General features: G+C 40.8%; 1 protein-coding gene across 7 annotated transcripts in view; it reads left to right on the top strand.

Annotated features, from left to right (window-relative positions):
• GBF1 (golgi brefeldin A resistant guanine nucleotide exchange factor 1) overlaps window positions 1-18,401 on the top strand; it is a 111,433-nt gene that overhangs the window by 45,119 nt on the left and 47,913 nt on the right. The gene's annotated exons all lie outside the window — the stretch shown is intronic.

The raw sequence follows: 18,401 nt of genomic DNA on the forward strand, positions 1-18,401 counted from the left end.
CTCTGGAGGTCATCTGGTCCAACTCCCTTGCTCAAGCAGGGCCACCCGGAGCTGGTTGCTCAGGACCATGTCCAGGCGGCTTTTGAATATCTCCAGTGATGGGGACTGCACAACAACATAGAATCATTTAGGTTGGAAAGGACCTTTAAGATCATTGACTCCAACCGTTACCCTAAGACTGCCAAGTCCACCACTAAACCATGTCCCTAAGCACCACATCTACTTGTCTTTTAAATACCTCCAGGGATGGCGACGCAACCACTTCCCTGGGCAGCCTGTTCCAATGCTTGATAACCCTTTCAGTGAAGAATTTTTTACTAATACCCAATCTAAACCTCCGCTGGCACAACCTGAGGCCATTTCCTCTTGTCCTATCGCTTGTTACTTGGGAGAAGAGACCAACACCCACCTCGCTACAACCTCCTTTCAGGTAGTTGTAGAGAGCGATGAGGTCTCCCCTCAGCCTCCTTTTCTCCAGGCTAAACCACCCCAGTTCCCTCAGCCGCTCCTCATAAGACTTGTTCACCAGACCCCTCACCAGCTAATACTTTGAATTATTGGAAGTTACCCACCCAAACCCCTGAATCTGAACTTCTTTCACTGTGTCCTGGTTATAAAGTTTGTGATTGGCACTTAGTGGTCTTTTAAGGGGTTTGTTTTTCACGGTGTGTGGAAACAATTTTTTTTTTTTTTTTTTTTAAAGAAATCATTGTATCAGTTTCTTAACCAATATCTAACAACATCCAATACAGAACAACGCCAGATTTTAGGTGGCCCTCCTCTCTGAGACAGAGAGGAACATAAGGCGTTAGGGTCGGTAGCTAACTACATTTCTGTAATCTTTGAAATTCAAAGATTAGATGCAAGTATATATTGTTTGTGTGAGCACTGTGGTAGATAGGTGGGACAGGAAGTACAAGTCACTGTCAGTATATGTAAAAGAATATAAATTAACACCTGATTGCAATTCAGCTAAAGAAAATAAACTCACAAAGTACTTTTACTTTCATGTGATATGACTTAGGGATGAATCATGTCTGTTTTACTTGGAGTCTTGGTTAGTTTTGTTGGAAGAGGACACTGGGAAAAGAGGTATATTGGTTTTGTTTGTTGTTTTTTGTTTTTTTTTAAAGTTGGTGTGTCCATTAATGAAAAGAATTTGGAGTGTGAAAGTAGGTACTTAAAGTCAGCTGGGAAGTCTGTTATGTAGCCATGGTGAGAGCAAGTGATTAGTACCTTTCTTTGAGGGTCTTTTGTAACCTTGTAAGTTAGTTTATGTAGTGAAATGGGTAGTGAAAACTGAATCGGTGATTTACTCTAATCTGCTCACCCTGCATTTACTAGTTCCTGTCAAGGAGGCATGGCTAGAAAATGGTCCTTATGTACTTGAACAGAACTTTGTGGGCATTTGGGAAATAGAGGCAATAAACCAGATAGCCTGTTACAGTTAATCAAGGTCTTCCCCACCTGCCTTCTTTTTAAATGTGGACACGTAATAATCCCCTTTTGAAAAGGGCAGAGCAGAAGTTCTCTGTCCCTACCTGGCACAGTGTTGGGCATCCTGGAGATGACAGTAATCATCTATCTACTTTAGATATTTTGTCTGCCAGCTTTCTGCTTCTCCCTGTGTAGTTTGGTGGAAAATGCTTTGAGGAGAAGAAAGTGTTATTATGTATTTAATCTACTGTTGTTTACTGATTATAGGGAAGATAAGTATAAATGCTAGCCCCTCTGTGCCTGTCTTTTGGCATTGATAACCCCTCTTGAGATCTCTCCTTTCAGTGAAGATACATCTTTTTTTTTTTCCTTTTTCCTTTTTTAAACGCTTTCCTGACATTCTGTAACAGAACAGTCTTCGGTTAGAATAAAAACCCCTATTACAGGTACAAATATTGTTGATTTTGTCCATGTAGTCTGCTAAATTTTCTCCAGACATTGAAGTATTCCCTAAAACACTGATCTGGCTCTCCGGCAGAATAGTTCTCAATTTCCTAGTCTTCATACCAATGTGGATGAAAACAGTGTGTCATTCCCCCCCCCCCCGCCCCCCCATCTTTCTTTATGAACAAGCAGAATAGATCATAGCCTACAATTTCTGAAGCTTATGAAGTGGTTTTATAACTGTAGCGTGCTTAACCAATTAAAGCTTCTGTGAGAACCATCCACATCATGAAATACCGTATTCTTTTCACTGTTGACTCTAGAGGATTGTAGTCTGCTTTGCTTGTTCCTTTTGCAGTCTGCTGCTTTCAAACACTTTCTTTATCGCACAGCCCCATGGCTGTAGTCTTCTAAAAATATGTCGGTTTATTTAGTCTGGAAAAGGCTGAGGGGGACCTAATTGCAGACTTCACTACCTAAAGGAGGATCAGAGAAAAGACAGAGCCACTTCTTCTCAGAGGGGCTGAGAGACCTATAGTCATGAATTTTTAACAGGAGACATTCCAGTTGGACGTAGGGGGAAATTCTTTCTAGAGAGAGTTAAATACTGGACATGGAAAGAGAGAGTGGAATCTTCATCCATGGAGACTTTTAAAGTTTGACTGAACAAGGCCTTGAGCAACCTGATACAACTCCAGAGCTGTCCTTTGCATGAACAGGAGGTTGGAGTAGGTGACTTCCAGAGACCTCTTCCAATCCAAACCTTTCCGTGGTTCTGTGCTGGTTGATCTTGGTAATTCTTAATCTCCACTGTGTAGTTATCTCTGACCAGCTAAGTGCTGCCTGTCTGTTTAAAACATAATCAGTTGATCTTTAAAACCCATGTGCGTGTGTGCGTGCGCACACACTCTTCCATGTTCACTCTGTACAATTCCTCTTTTTATGTACTCGGATGGCACAGATGTCTTCAGTGTCAGCTCAGGTGACTGCTGTGCTGACACATCTAGTCTTAAACAGCGGAATCAACTCTGCCAGACCATAGGCTTCACTTTCCAGTATGTTCCAAAAAAATGTGGGAGCAGGGAAGGGAAGGACTACTTCCTTCCATTTATTACACACACACACACCCTTGGCACCTCATCTCTGCTTGAAATGTGAAGTGAATCTGAAGGATTCTGCTGTTCCCTAGAGCATGTCATTATCCATTTGAAGGAACCTAGCAGGTGAAGCTAATATATAAGGAGCATTTCTTTTTCTCCAACTCTCTCAAATGCACACAGTTGTGGATGTTTGTACTCAACAGAACCAGTGTGAAATTTAGTCACAGCCACAGCATGTGTTCCAATTTTCCAGGGAAACTTTCTCCCAGCTGTGGGTTAACCCTTTCTCCACTCTGCTTTCTGCCTCTCCAGCATTTTGGGAAATTTCAGTGAGCAGTTTCTGTGACCAAGGAAGCCTTGAGAGCTGGAAGAAGAATTAGATCTCAATGGTCGTAGTGGCAAAGGGAATATGATTAAGTAGGGTTGAGTGTTGATGTGATGTATGTAGGAGTTTTTTAATAATTTCTTTAAAACAATTGAGACATTTATGTTTTTTGCAAACTTGTTACGCAGTCCCTGCACCCCTCCATTTTTGTCCTGTGCTAGTGGCAAATCTAAACTGAAGTTAAACTGCTGACAGTAGTCTGTAAGTGCAGCCTACCTACTGTGAGCGCTGCCATACTGTTGCAAAGGCTCTTACCCCAGTAAAGCTGCATTCATCTTAGGAGTTTTGCCATTCTAACTCCTAGGCTTAAATTACATTCTTAAGGGAAATGGTACAGATGCTCTGTGTTGACCAGGGCTAAAGGGTGTGCCTTTTTTTTGTCTTGAAGCAGACTGTTATGCTAAGAGTGAGGATTTCTTTCCTGTTTGTGGAAGGAATCTGCTTGTAGGTACATTCTTGTTTCAGTTTTGCAATCACTTGTTAAGAGACCTATTGTAATGAGGAATAAATGTGTTTGACTTTATTTCTCTGCATGAGAAAACCATGTCTTGAATTATATTTTTGAATTACCAGTGTGTCCTTATGTAAAAGAAGGAAGCTTCCCATCAGCATGCTGGTATAAAATGAACCTGCTGATTTTCCTCTCAGGAGAGAATGTGTTTTATATTTCTAGATTTGAAATCCCAATGTTACTGTGGTAAACAACCCTAATCTATAACGTCTAGTAGTAAAGTGATTCCAAATAACACAACAGTGTTGAGTCATATTTTACACGATTCTTTGAAAGAGTGTTGTCACAAATGTGGAAAATAACGCATACTCAGTACTGCCCATAGTAATCATCATGAGGCAGAGGCTGAATAAGATGCTCAGTTGTAGAGGGGACATGGTACTTTGTACACACTGTCTTCAGCTGCTCTTTCTCTTTGGCCATATTAAGTTAATATTGTGGCTTCCTTTGCCTGCTGCTGCTCTTTTCACTCATTTCTCTATTTGGATTCTTTTTGTACTGTGATTCAGTCCTTCACAGAGCAGGAAAATGACATCTTCAGACTGCCTGCTGCCAGATCACAGCAGTTTCAATTGGACACTTAAAAGCTGAAGCAGGTGCTGGAAACTCTATTCTCCCTTTGGTCTGATTCATTGAGTGCCAGCCTTCAGCTGAGGAATGGGGAGGGGAGGAGAACTGATTTTGTGACTAAAATCTTGGACTGATTAATATTTGCAGTGCTTCAAACAGTAGTGTGAAGGCTCCATAAATTAACTCTGAACTTAGTGGCACATGAGGTGGTTGCAGTGAGACTGGGGGAATTGGTCTAGATCTCAAGTTCTGACTCAGGACCAAGGTGCTGTTTGTTTGGTGACTTCAATATCTGCAGCAGATACCATCTTTTTAAGAGAAGACAGGAGCAACATGCTCTATTTCTGCTAGTTTTCTGGAAGTCCCCAAATTTGGTAAACTGTGGGTTTTATTGGGTGTTTTTTTGGTTTTGTTTTTTTTTTCAGTTCAGTCACAGCCTGAGTCTGCAGCTTCTGTTTAGAGACTGGTTTAGAAAATCATGAATGTTTTCTAGGGATAGTTCTAGAATGAGCTCCTGCTTTGTATTTAATTATTGCTGATACTAACCAGTAGAAGATCTGGGAAGGGAAACCCTTCACTCGGTGAATGTTAGAGTGGCTATATTGGTAATGTACAATGTCAGAGGGTTTTTTTGTTTCTGGTAAGCACAGGTCAGAATTGGAATAATTTAGGTAGGAAGAGACCTCTGGAGGTCATCTGCTCCAACCTCTGTCTGAAAGCAGGACCAGCTTGGAAGTGAGATTGTGTTCAGGGTTAGAGCCAGCTGAATTCTGAGTATTTCCAGGGATGGAGCTCCCACAACTCCCCTGGGCAAACTGTTCTGGTGTTTGACCACCTTTCTTTAGAAAATGTCTTTCACGATATCTAATTGGCATTTCCCTTGTTGCAGCTTGTGTCCACTGCATCTCATAGTCTTCTGCATTCTTCCATTGCTTTATTGCTATTAGACGAGACTCTTTTCCTAAAAGTATAAGGTAATATGACAATGAAGAGACATTCTGGCATGTTTGGACTAGATTAGAGACTTTTTCATGTGCTATTTGGGAGAAGAGGCACAATGAGTGCTTCTGCTGTGAGCTTTTTCAAGGGCTAGTGTTGATTCAAATATGGCCCTGTAAGCTCTGGGGTTTCTTGACCTGTAGTGTGTAACAACAGTAACAGTTGTGGTATAACAGCCAGCACTGAGTCTTGAATAAGATTATCAGTTGAATTTGGATGTTTGGTTCCAAACCTTGATCTAGAAGTTGCAGTAGTCTTTGAGTGCAGGGCATTTACTTCTCTGGTTTATCACTCAGCATTGACAGGTGGAAGCAGTGCTAGGAGGATAAAACCCCACAGCTGATTAAGGGGTGTCTGAGGAATGATCTTTGTAATGCTGAATGGGCATGAGAGATTAAAGTATTTTGAAAGGTTTATCTTCAGACGGTGCTTAGTTATTAGCCTTAGCTTTTTGGAAACCTAACTGAGACATTACAGACCAAAACCTTTTTGTAGAAGCCTTATATTCTCATGTCTCAATAGTCTGGACCAGGACTTACGTGTAGGCATTTTCAGAGCAAATATTAGTTCATGCATCATTTCCACTTGTTATTGGAGAGCAGTGAAAGAGTTAAAGTGCAACATCAGTTGGATTTTTTTTTAACCACCCTTAACAGGAATAACTTTTGCTTCTGCTCATCACCGATCCTCTTGTCTGTTGCTTTTTTTTTTTTAAAAAAAAACATTCTTTTTAATTCAGTGTGATAAAACATCCGTTATTTGTAAGTTGATTGAGCATAAAGTATTTCATTATAAAATGGTCATCCATCACTGGAGGCTGGGGGCTGCAAAAAACATTAACTGTGCACTTTTGGCTGGAATGCAGCTTCTCCAGAATAAAGCAGCTTCTGTGTAAAGTATGCAGCATAAAAAAATTGACTGTTCAGGAAAACAGGTGCTTGCCTTGCTCTCCCAGAGCTTTGGGATTTCATCCCAAGTTTTTGGAAAGGCTCTCGAAGTCCTTCTGTTACCTAGAGTCACTTTCTGGTTTTAAGCACTGGCCTCAAAGCTGAATAAAATGCTGTTCTGTGTCAAGTGGTTTCATTCTGACAAGGCCGTGAGAATTTACTAGCTGTTTAACTGCTGCGTTTTAGAAAATTATGTACGTTTTCTTCCCCTCATTCATAAGCTCCTCAAAGTTAGTTGCTTTTTTTTTATGAAGTTCCTTAACACTGACACCCCAAAAGTGAGTGGCCAAGCACTGCCAAGTTGTTTCTGGATGTGACTCTAGTATGTCCCTGTTAATTTCCTTGATACTTCACAAACTGAACTACTGGTTTTCTGTGTGATTAGATTATAAAGATTATTTTGATCTTAACTTGTGTTATACAGTGCTTGTCATATTTCCCTAACTTAAATCTGAACTTGAAAAATAGCTTCCTTCACGAAGAGTCTTAGTTAACTTTTCATTTTGGGGAAACATGGGATGATAGGGCAGGAAGCCTTTATTGGATTGCTATTACTGTGAGCTGCTTTTCTGAGATTATTTCCAGGTAATCTAATGGAAGAAAAAGGCCAAATGTGTCCCCGTTTCATATGGGAAATTGAAGCAGAGATGAAGTGACTTGCCCAAGAGCATGAAGGGGAGACAAGTGGCAGAAGCGGAGGGTAGACTGATTTACCTAGCTGTGATCAAGGACCTTGCTACCACCTGATGCTCAATTTATTTGCATATGTGCTTATGTCCTGTCAGAGCAAATTCTGTAGGTCTGGGCTTGAAAAATCAAAAGGAAATTCTTCTGTCTTAGCCTTTTTACCAAGTCTTGGGAACAAACGCTGTTGAAGTATAATGGTTCCATCCCAGAGGTCATGGTAGCAGAAACGCTAGGGGTGAGAGGTTAAAGCGGAGTTGTGTCCACTGACCTGTTCTGTGTGTGTTGTGTATTGCGCTTGGAGAGCCGGGCTGCATTGTGCCCTAAGGGAAGGAGAGAGGGATTGAAGAAGCCTACATAAGTGTGTGAACCGGGGACTGGCTTGAACAAACATCCCTGTTTATCTGTGTGAGTTGAAGTTTTGTGCTGTGCTGTCGCTTTTAGATCTCTCTTGCTGGACAGCGTGCAGTCAGTGATGGCCTTTATAAAGTTAGGACAGGATCATTCAGTTGAGCTTCTGAAGCACCCTAGTGGTTTTTTCTGTCATGGGCATGTACTAGATCAAAAACATTAGCAATAGACTAAAATAGATCTATTTGGCACTTTCTTAGACACAATAACCAGTATTATCTTTCTAAGGTATAGTGCTAGGGGCCTGTATACCGAGGAGTTACTCATACTCCTTATATATGAGCCTGCTGCTTAGGATACCGGTTATCTGTCATCTGTTAAATGACCGCTTCAGAGAAGCTGATGCAATAGGGAGCAGGACCATGGGGTTGCTAATGTCAAGCCATACTGTACCTGAATCTTTATTTGGTGTTTGCAGTCTTCCCAGGAGAGATACGAGCTGTCAGTATACACATAGACTCTTTCTGCCCTGAAAAACTTTGTCTAAATTGGGAACGTTAAGGATGTGAACAGAAAAATTTTGTCCTGGATTGCAACTGGTCATTGACCAAAGGTATTGCAGAGGGAGCTTTGACTCAGTCTGGTGCTTCAGAGTATCATGTTGCCTCATGGAAATAGTTGCATTCATAGGCTACCTGTACTTGTGTGCCTTTTGAAATAGCAGCATAAGTAGGATTTGTAGCATTGTTTAGACCTCCTGATGGAAATCATGTCAAAATCCTGGGTAAGTTTGTAGAACTGGGTAGAACACAATGTGAAATCTGGAAATCTTAAAATTCTTTAATTTCTGTCGCATCAGCTTCTTCAGACAGTGCAAGTGGAACAAAATCAATAGTATTTAACCTTACAGGCTGTAAGAAGAAAGCGTTTTTGGCAAGTTTTCTTGACGAAAACAATCCCAGCTTTGGTTTAAGAATGCCAATTATGGACCTCGCCAACAAAGATCATCTCTTGCTGGGGAAACAGCTAGTTCAGGCTGAACGTCAAATGGCACCAAAGTCTTGCTTCTTGGAAGAAGAATCATTCTGAACTACCTGTACCTTTTTTCTGCTGAAAGCATATCATTTCTATTTAAGTAAATAGGTCCTCTGAGTCTGGAGGAGCAGGCAGAATAGGAGTCAAAAAATACTTTTCCACCTCTCACCTGTTAATAAACTTTGCTCTTTCCTTTGGGATGGTGCTTTGACCCTAGTAGCTAATGGGTTTTGTTAATGGAGGCTGAATTACTGTCTTCATATTCAGATATGGTGAAGTATAATGCTTAGGCTCCCAACTGGTAGAGAAATTAACTGCTTGTGTGTTCCTCTGTCCAGACTGCAATAAGGGCAACTAACTTTTTATGAATGTGTGGAATCCCTTCATTTCTTCACCTAGACTTTTAGGTCATTTTGATTCCTGACAGACATCTTACTGTTTTACAGCTGATTCCTGATTCCAGGATGTGGAAAAAATTTATTTAATGGAGTTGGGGACTGATGTAATACTGTTTCCAGTATGTTTCCATGATGCCCATCTTAAGATACATCCTATTTGGTGGTCACTGAAGTTGAATTGCATTCACAGATCTCTTCAGTTGCAAAAACTGTAAATGAGTGTTAAATCTCGGGCTTCTGCTTCCCTTCGTGTACCATCAGCACCTTGTATCAGTAGATCGCTCTAGCACATAGCAGTATGCAGAAATTAATTTCTTTCCCCAGTCCATTCTCAAGAACATAATATTCACTCGTTTTCATTATTCTAGGAATCAAGCTGCCTTTTAATGGAGACAGCCTGAATTTCTGCTTGTGTGTGTGTACACTATGTGTACGCTGATTGCTTCAATTATTGCTGTGGGGGGAAAAAAAAAAGTTGCTTAATGTTTTTACTATTGCAGTGTCTTAAAGCAACAGTTGGATTGACTGCCACCAGGCCAGTCTCTTCTCCCTTTTGCTTTTGTTCTCTGGTATCCCTTTTCCACCCCTGTAGGTCTGAAACTAATATTCCCACGATGTTTTGCACCCTGCTCTCCCTGAGGCTCCCATTTTGCATCTGTAGTAACTTAGTGCGTTGGTACTTGAGCTCTGGGCGAATGTGTCTTGCCATTAGCACTTGGGAATTTTACTTTCTGGTAATAACATGGTGAAGCACAATGTCTTGTAGATTGGTTCAGGTTGGATAGAAGAATTTGTGTAAATCATAACAGCAAGGTACATTAAACCTTAGAGAGATTTTTGTCATTAAAAGATTCTCTTTCCTCCTGGGCCATCAGGCTTTTCTTCATTTCGTTCTTTGGATTTTGTCTGTCTCACTGATGCTTTTTAGATTCTCTGACAACACAAGAAATGTCTTGGCTTGTTTGGGATTTGTTGTTCTTCAATTTCCTTTTAATTTTTCCCCTTGGCACTCATGGGCTTCCCTTGAGGAAGGGGTAAACAGAATGGGGTAACATCTAGACAGCTAATTGATGATAAAACTGTAGTCTTTTTCTCCAGCCTCTTAGAAATAGCGAAGGTTTCCTTTTCACAACATGGTGAATTTGCAATGAGAGAGCTATTCATAGCGTGGTAGACACACAAAGCTGTGAAGAATTACTGTGCTTTAAAATACCAGGGAAGAAGTTTTAATTTCTCCTGGGCTTTTAAATTGCCTACTTAGTTTGGACCTGGTACTGTGCAAGACGTATCAAATACCATAGTGAAGCAAGTCCAGTGACTGAATAGAGTTCTGTAGAGTGTCACAACCTAATTGCTCTTCCTTCGACATGTGCCAGTTTCTTTTAGAGAGGAAAAAGAGTGCTTAAACTTGACATACATCAAACTTGTGCTGTCAGTAAGATGGACGGATCAGTCCATCCTCTGGACTTGACAGTGTGCAATGCAATTCCCCATAGGTTTCATTTAGCCTAGTCGGCCTTGTTAGAGTGGCCATGCTCTCTTTCTCGTATTAGGAGGGAACCTTGGGAAACCTGGCCCTAATTCACAACAGCAGCAAGATCAATAACTATCAGCGTTTGGTCAGGGGCAGATGAATTTGTCATGGGATGACTGCTTTTTGCTTTGGTTTAGTTTGGTTTAGTAATTTCATTTAGAGTTGAATGTCATTGCATCAGAGGAGTGCCCATGGGTTCTGAAACTCAGAGCTGGTGCAGGTTCATCACAAGAACTGGCTGTTGTCATGTGCGTGGTGATTTTCTGTAAGAAATCTTTCGAAACAATTTCAGCTGGCTCTAAACAGAGACAAAAGGTGAAGCTTACCTGCATTTCACTCACCCCGTTGTTATGGGATGTTTTCTTTTTTTTAAAGAATAGATGTTAAACTTCCAGTTACCTGTGAAACTCACTGCGATTTAGCTTATTGAAGGACTCTTTCCTTGTAGGTGTATGGGAAGGTTGATTTCTCTTCCCTGGAAGTTGTTCAGAGCTTCATGTTAAGTAACTTACACCCATGGGGGAAAAAAACCCTTCAGAAAGGTATAGGATCTCAAATGAGTTTTTGCAGAGCTATCGAGGAGTTCAGTTTTCTGGAGTAGGATTAAGTGCCATTACAATTGGTAATAACAGTTTAGAGCTTGCATCTGTCTGAAAAAGCCACAAAATCGGTTGTATATTCCAGAACCTATCAGAGGCTCAGGTCAGCTGTATTCCCGCATCTCCTTTCCCTGAGAGCAATCAGCCTCTCTGTAACAGAGATCAACATTTATTTAAGTAATTCTGAATTTGCATATGTGACCTGAATACCTCTGAAAGGACCATGACTATTCTATGAAAGGCAAGCAAATCATTAACTCTCACATAGTAAAAGGCTACTGGTTTCCAGAACTGGTCTCCATAGTGTGTTTATTGCCATTGAACAGTAATACCCATCACCCCTTAAAGGTAGATGGGTATTACTGTTCACACTGGCAATAAACACACTCATGGGAGACCAGTTTGGAAACAGTAGCCTTTTACTATGTGGAGTTAATTGATTTGTTGCCTTTCATCAGAATAGTCATGGTCCTTTCAGAGGTATTCAGGTCACAGGGTGGGAGGAAATACTCTAGGATTCGTAGCAAGGTCTTCTCCTGGTGACCTTCAACCTTGCTATGCCAAATTACCCCTCAGTTCACTTTAAGAGCTATTCTTGCTTTGAAGCAGAGCCTTTTGAATATAACCTCTGACTAATACATGTCAACCATAGCTCAGAAAAAAGTTTGTCAAGATGCAATTATTCCCATCTCTGTTGTCTCCTCAGTGCTAAGCAATAAGAGCAGAATTAAACAACTCTAGCTTTTGAAATAAGCTGCTATCCCAACAACTTAGTTTTTTTCTGCACTTGGCAATCTGTATGACTGGTCTTAAAAATTCAAGGAGAAGCGAGTAGTTGTGTCTGTACTTTAAGTCCATCTAGACAGAAGCCATGAAAGCTTGCACTTTGTGTAGCTCCGTGCTTCCTGTTGATGGCATTTGTTTTCCTTGTGAATGACGTGAGTATCTTCTACTTCTCATAATATCACTCCCTCTGGAACAGAATACTACGCTGGGTAAAAAGCACTTGGAATAACAGCGGAGACACTGAAAACTCCAGCTGTAATTTTGGCTGAAGATACTCTAGCAAGTACCTGCTTATGAAAAAGTGCCCAGGGATTTCTAATGGGCAGTCAGAACAGCTGAATTTGAAGCATGGCATCAGATAAACCCCTGATAACTAATGGCTAACACTGGTGGGACTGTCAATGCTCCTGCTTCACTGGTAGATGTAAATAATTCCTATAGGAGACAATATTTCAGTTGAGTTTATGCCACCCTGACCAGAGGATACCAAGAGTCAAATGCTCAGTATGCATTCTGTCATCCTTCCCCAAAATAAAAATCTCAATTCTGAGGGGTGCTTGAGATCTTGGCACTATGGAACAATCATTTGTTAAAGTCATGTTTAGTGAAAGGGAGATAAACACATGAAGCTGGAGTGTGACAAATGAAAGCATTTGTGCCATTGTAATGAAATTAGGCAAACAGAACAGGCTTGACAGCTCTGGGTTCCCCCTGTCAAACTGCATTTGTAATTCTAGCCTTGCATTAATGTGCGGCTGTGAATGACACTGTTTCCCTCTTGGTACGGTGGGCCCGGACTCCTGAATGACCACTTTAATTCACAGGGAATTAGCTTTGAAGAGTATATTTTACAGGCATACTGAAAAGGATTGCAGTTAATTCTCACTTCTCCTTCATTGGCTTGAATATCCTTAATTTTGGGCCTATGTTTACTTCTATCATATGTAAAGCTTTTGGTAACACTTACTATAGGGAAGTATTGATTTCAGAGACACACAAAACTTGCTCCCACACATCCCCACAGTGAGCTTGTATGTTGTGTTGTGCAGTCCCAGCAGCCTTTTAAAATAGCTTCCAGTATTTGTGTTCTGGAAACTAGGATGTAGGCTCCTGGCTCCTCAGCTTCTCCCTAGCTGTCAGAATCCATTTCTCCTCATCTATTAAGAGCTTACATTGGGATAAGACAATGATATTTTGGGGAACCTGTAGGGAATGTCAGGTGGCTGCTCTTTTTGATGACCTCTTATTTATCAAGTTTAGTGGACATTGCCATCATTATTTTCAGGAAGTAGGACTAGAGATGTCTCTGATCACATTAGCTGCTAGGTCAGACTATATAGGTAGCAATCTGTTCTCATTTCAGATGAGAAAATCTCTAGAAACATGCTACGCATTGCACCGTGTTGCAGGGGCTGGTCTAGACCTTGCAAGAAAAACAAGACCAAAACAACAACAAAAACCCCTGGCGGGGAGAGATGGCAGAGGATTCTTTTCACTTGAAACCTTGACTGTACCAGAACTGTGCAGAGGGGAACATACGTTCAGGAACAAATGAACGCGGATCATCTAGCTTAGCTTTTTTACACTTGTTACCCTACATTAATTGGCCGTTAGTGAACTGGAGTTAAATGTTGGACTAAACTTCCGAGCTAGAAGAAGTCAGGGCATGTCTTTCATTGCAGGTGCAGGGTGGCATGTGTTCCAGTCAGTCCAGAGAATTTGTTTTCGGAGTGGTGAAACATGCGCCGCCTCCGCTCATCAGCTGTAGAGCTGCTGAAATTGTAGTTTTGCCAAGGGACCTAGAACCAATATGCATATACTGCTCTGTGGCTGTTACCTAACTGACTCTATGTAAAGCAAATTTGAGCTCTGGAAATTTTGAGAGAGGAACAAGTTACTCTAGTTCTGTTCGCTAGATTTGTTAATCTCTAAATTAACTAACAGATAATCACTGGACTAACTCAAAGGAATTTCTCCTTTCCCTGTGATCCTGCATTTTGATCTGGGTGAGATTAAGCCAGTATTTATTCCAGCAGTTAAGACTTCAGAAATGTTTTTGAAAATCTGAAGAGTATGGCTACTCAATACTTTTAGATGGCTTTAAGAGGCAAGTACAATTTTGTCCTTTTTCCATGTAACTTTTCTTCTCTCTAACTTGCTGAGAGAGACTGCAGGGACTTCTCACCCTTGGGTGAAAAGACAAAATGTTTTGGTGTTTGGTGGGTGAACTGAGAATAAAGCGTATACGAAGTCACATAGGCCAGAAAGTCAGTGTTTGCAGCAAGTGGTTTTGAGGGTGAGCCAGGAAGCGCTTGCTGGTACCTCAATTTTCTGTGGCATAAACTCATTGAGCTCTCAGGCAGGAGTCCTGAAGAGCTGAATTTCTGCTCTGTACAATGTTATTTTTGTCTTTTTCTCACCTTTAGAAGAAAAGAGGATGCCTGTTTGTTGTACACTTCAGTGCGTAAGCAGGGAAGGTAATAGCACATGCTTGAAGCATTGCTCTTGTCTGAGCTCGTCTGCATTGGAGAGGTGCGTGGGATACAATTGAGACAGCCTTTCTGAAGGCTGGGCGTCAAAGGCCAACAGCTGCTGCATAAGAGGAGTCCAGGTCATGTGGTTTGGGTTGCAGTTGCCTGTCCTGGGGACAAATGATGTTGAAATAACTTGTCATAAACAATTTTTTCTCGTTCATTTACTCTGATTCGGAACGCATAGCCGATCCTGATAAGAGTCATTCAGGAGTGAAGAGTTGAACTGCCAGAGAAAGCAGCTTATGTGAGCGTTTTAGATCAGGAATGTGCCAACAGTGTGCTAACAATAAGAAACCTCTTCCGAGGGGGACCTGCTCCTGTACTTCAGGAGAAAGGGGACGCCGGAGGTCTGATGCAGCTTGTTTGCTGAAGTGCCAGAATGGCTGGATAGGATTGCTGAAATGGGAGTTAGGTGCTTAAACATGAATTAGTTGTTTAAATATCTTTATAGACATGTGTGTCTAAGCGCAAATAATCCATAGGATGAATGAAGGAAAGCACTGTGGTCTCAAAGGAATTCCCTCCTCATATTAAAATTGCCAGCCTGAAGAGATGGCTTTCTGATACGCTACTTAAGATATTCTTTCCCTTCTTCTCAATCTCCGTGCAGTGCTTTGGGCTAGCTGAGGATTTTGGGGTGTAGTGCTGGTGCTGGTGTATGATTGCTTCCCTGAAATTTCGTTGAAGGGACCTGCGTGAAAAGAATGGGAAGTGCTTTCTAGCTGGTCCCCAAAGCAGCCCAGGCTCTTCATTTAAGACTAAATCATGTTTTAATATAATTTTCCCTAGCTTTGAGTAGATTGAAAAGGAAGGCTGCTTGTAGGAATCCCTAGTGAAATTTTGATCTCCTCATGGACACTTAGTCAGTTTTTCCTCTTGTAATACCCTAGGCTGTCATGCTTGTAGGGCTGGTGGGTTTTGGGGTGGGTTTTTTGTTTGTTTGTTTTTCCCCAGAGTTGAAAGTAGTTACCTAAGCAGAGAACCATCCGCTGTTTTCTAGTTCAAATGCTGAGAAATGTCTCTTGCTAGGAGATATACTTGGAGAAACATGTCTATAAGCAAATCTCAAGTGTCTAACTGGTTATGGTTTCCTCTCTTGTAATGCCTGAACCTGAATCTGGCAGAGCAAGAACCAGAGAGTTGAAAATCAGAGCTGCTTTTTTTGGAAAGCTTTCATAAAAGTTCAAGTATGTACTTCCAAACATTCAATGTTTACTTTATATAGCCTTGTTTTGGCAAAGGAATTATTAGAGTTATAATTGATTTTACTGCCCTTTCTGAGGTTCTTAGATGTTTTCAGGAGAGCATAGCATTGCTTTTACAGTTAGGTGCCAAAAAAGATCAAGGCTTTATATAGTGTCTCTTTCATGAAGTTTTAACTTGCTGGGCAGAACAACTCCCTTTTAAAGACTATGGTCCTACCTTACCAAAGTATTGTGAAAAGAGCGTTATTCAGTTCCTGCTGTTCTGTGCTTTAGATTAAACTTGAGCTCTGGTAGTAAAAGCTGGCACGGAGTGCACCTCGCAGTTGTAGTTACTGATCTGAAAGGGCTGGCAGGTTGGTTCTGGACACTGCCACATTCAGGATATAAGGCTATGAAAACCTTTCAGGGAGAGAGCTTCTGAACTAACTTCACTGAGCTCAACAGGATTAAGTTAAAAGAAAAGGATTGATCTTTGACTTACTGACTTGTTTGCAAAATTTTTACTTGGTTAAAAACTTCCAAGTAGCTTTAGTGCCACTTTCAGATGCTGAACTGATACTTCAGCCAATGAGAGTAATCTGCTTCAAGACAGGATATAGCAAGAATAGCTACAGTATGAGTGTTTTTCTGTGCTCCCAGTCTTTCTATTGAAGCAAGCACCACTGCCGAGATTGAGTTCTGCTTTGAAAAGGGAGCTGGTGACCCCTGTAAGTCCTCAATGCCTGCAAATGCTGCTGGTAAGAAGAGGTCATTGAAGTAATCAAGTGAATGCTCCTCAGGTGCAGGCAATTAGCAGTGTGATTGGTGTTTCACTGAAATGGAGATCTTTCAGATAGTAGTCCTTTAGAGGGTAAGTCTTGCACTAAAAATACTTTCTTCTTGTTCAGTATATTTTAAATTTTTTTTTCAATAACACAGCACCAACTATCCAGTCTGAAACAGTTTTACAGCATACACAGTCAGTTTCAGAGAGCTTAATGTAAAATGCTGTGTTACCATAAAAGCTAGAGTCTCTGAATATCAGGCCAGTTATCTGGAATAACTGGCCAGAGTTGCTGTGTAATCAACAGTATGTGCCTAAGTTAAGTCCTAATTATGACAAGCCATTTTGTGATCTTCATGTAAGTTGGGGATTTCAGTTAGACTGCAGGGGAATCTAATCTTTAACCACAGCAAGATTCACAACTTTAATTGAAAGAAAAAAATGAAACTCCCCCCTCTTATAAAGAAAATGTCTATTTGTTTTCCCGAAAATGGATTAATGGGGAGTGTGATATCCTATGTATCCTCTGCTAGCAAGTTTGTCTTCATCATCTCATTCCACCTGTGCATCTACATACTTCTGCTGAAGTCCCATTTTTCTTACTAACCAAGGTGCAGCTTTTCCATCCTGGGGCTCACTGGACTGAAGGAGGCTGGAGGAATTGACCAGATCATGATGGTGCTGACTGTTCTATAGAAAGGATCAGTTTTGGGGAAGAAGAGTTTGAGCGTTGATCCCTAGTAGTCTTACTATATTTAATGTTGTCCAAGTGCTTGTAACCAGACAAGTGCTCTATAAAGCACACTTAAATAAACGTTGATGAAAGCATGTCTTATGATCCTCTGCATTTCCATGAGCTATTGAGAGGTGACACAATTGTAATGTCACACCAGGATATTATCTGACAAGTTGGGGGAGTTGTTCTTAAGCCAAAAAGGTTGAATCATCATGTTCCTTTTAACCTCTCACAAGTTAGTGGCATTGGCCTGATTTGAACTGGTGGCTGAAAGGTAAGAGACTGCATAATGATTCCCAAAGTTCCTTTTTTTTAGTTGCAGTTTTGCTTTAGTTAACAGCAAAACTATTGCACATCGATGTTGTTCTCTGTGGTCTTAACTGTTTAAAACAAAAAAACCCTGCATTATTCTTCCTCCTTTGCTTCCTCACCAAAATTTGTCACAGTTAACATGCTTTCTGATAAGCTTTTTACTTTGATACTTAGGGCTTTTCAATAGGAACCATGATAAAATGGAATTTCACTTATCTTAGAATCAGGAGGGTTTGGATTTTTTTTTTTTTTTTTTTTTTTTAAGTAAAATAATTGAGTTATGTTGGTAGATAGAAAAGCAGCAGCTTGTCTAAGGATTCAGGAATCACAGGCTTTTTTCTCCCCTGCCTCAAAGAAGCTCATGTGACAGATAAGTGCAATACTGGATCACCAAGAATATAAATGCCAGTGTTCCTGTGACACTATTAGCCATTAGACTTGTTAACTTTTATTAGGAATAAAATGTAGGTTTCAGCAAGTTGAGCCAAGTGTTTGTACTTGGATAATCCTGAGACCAGAAATATTTAAGTTACTTTAAATACACTCTTCTTTGCCTGTGTACTGGCTGTATTGTGGTTACCTTCACCTGCTTTTTAATGCTTTTTCTCCTAAATCCTCCTCAGGACTCCTATTACCTTGATTCCTTGTGTTGGGGTTTTTTTGTTTGGGTTTTTTTGTTTTGTTTTGGGTGGGGTGGCGTTTTTTTTGGTCACTTTCCCTGGTTCTGGCTATTCTTTTCTATATTTCTTTTTCATTCCCAAAGCTTCCATTGATCATCTTGAAAAGTTTAGGAAGCTCGTTAGTTGTTCTTTCTCCAGCTCAACAGCCCAGTGCATCTGCCTTCTTGTATTGCAGCTTTAGAGAGGTTACTTGCTGTCCAAAGCAGCAAGTAGAGAAGAGTGCCCTTTTTTCTTCTTTGGTTGAGAGGCTTTACAGGTATTCTGAGAACAAGACAGGAGAGTTTTTACATTTGTTTATCTTATGAGTTTTTCCTGTCTTTGCCAAGCAAACTTCTCGTGTTGCAGAAATGCAATTTGTATTCGGGCAAAGAGCTGCAAAAGATCCAACTAA

The sequence above is a fragment of the Aptenodytes patagonicus genome, chromosome 5, assembly GCF_965638725.1.
Source record: "Aptenodytes patagonicus chromosome 5, bAptPat1.pri.cur, whole genome shotgun sequence".
Lineage (NCBI taxonomy): Eukaryota > Metazoa > Chordata > Aves > Sphenisciformes > Spheniscidae > Aptenodytes > Aptenodytes patagonicus.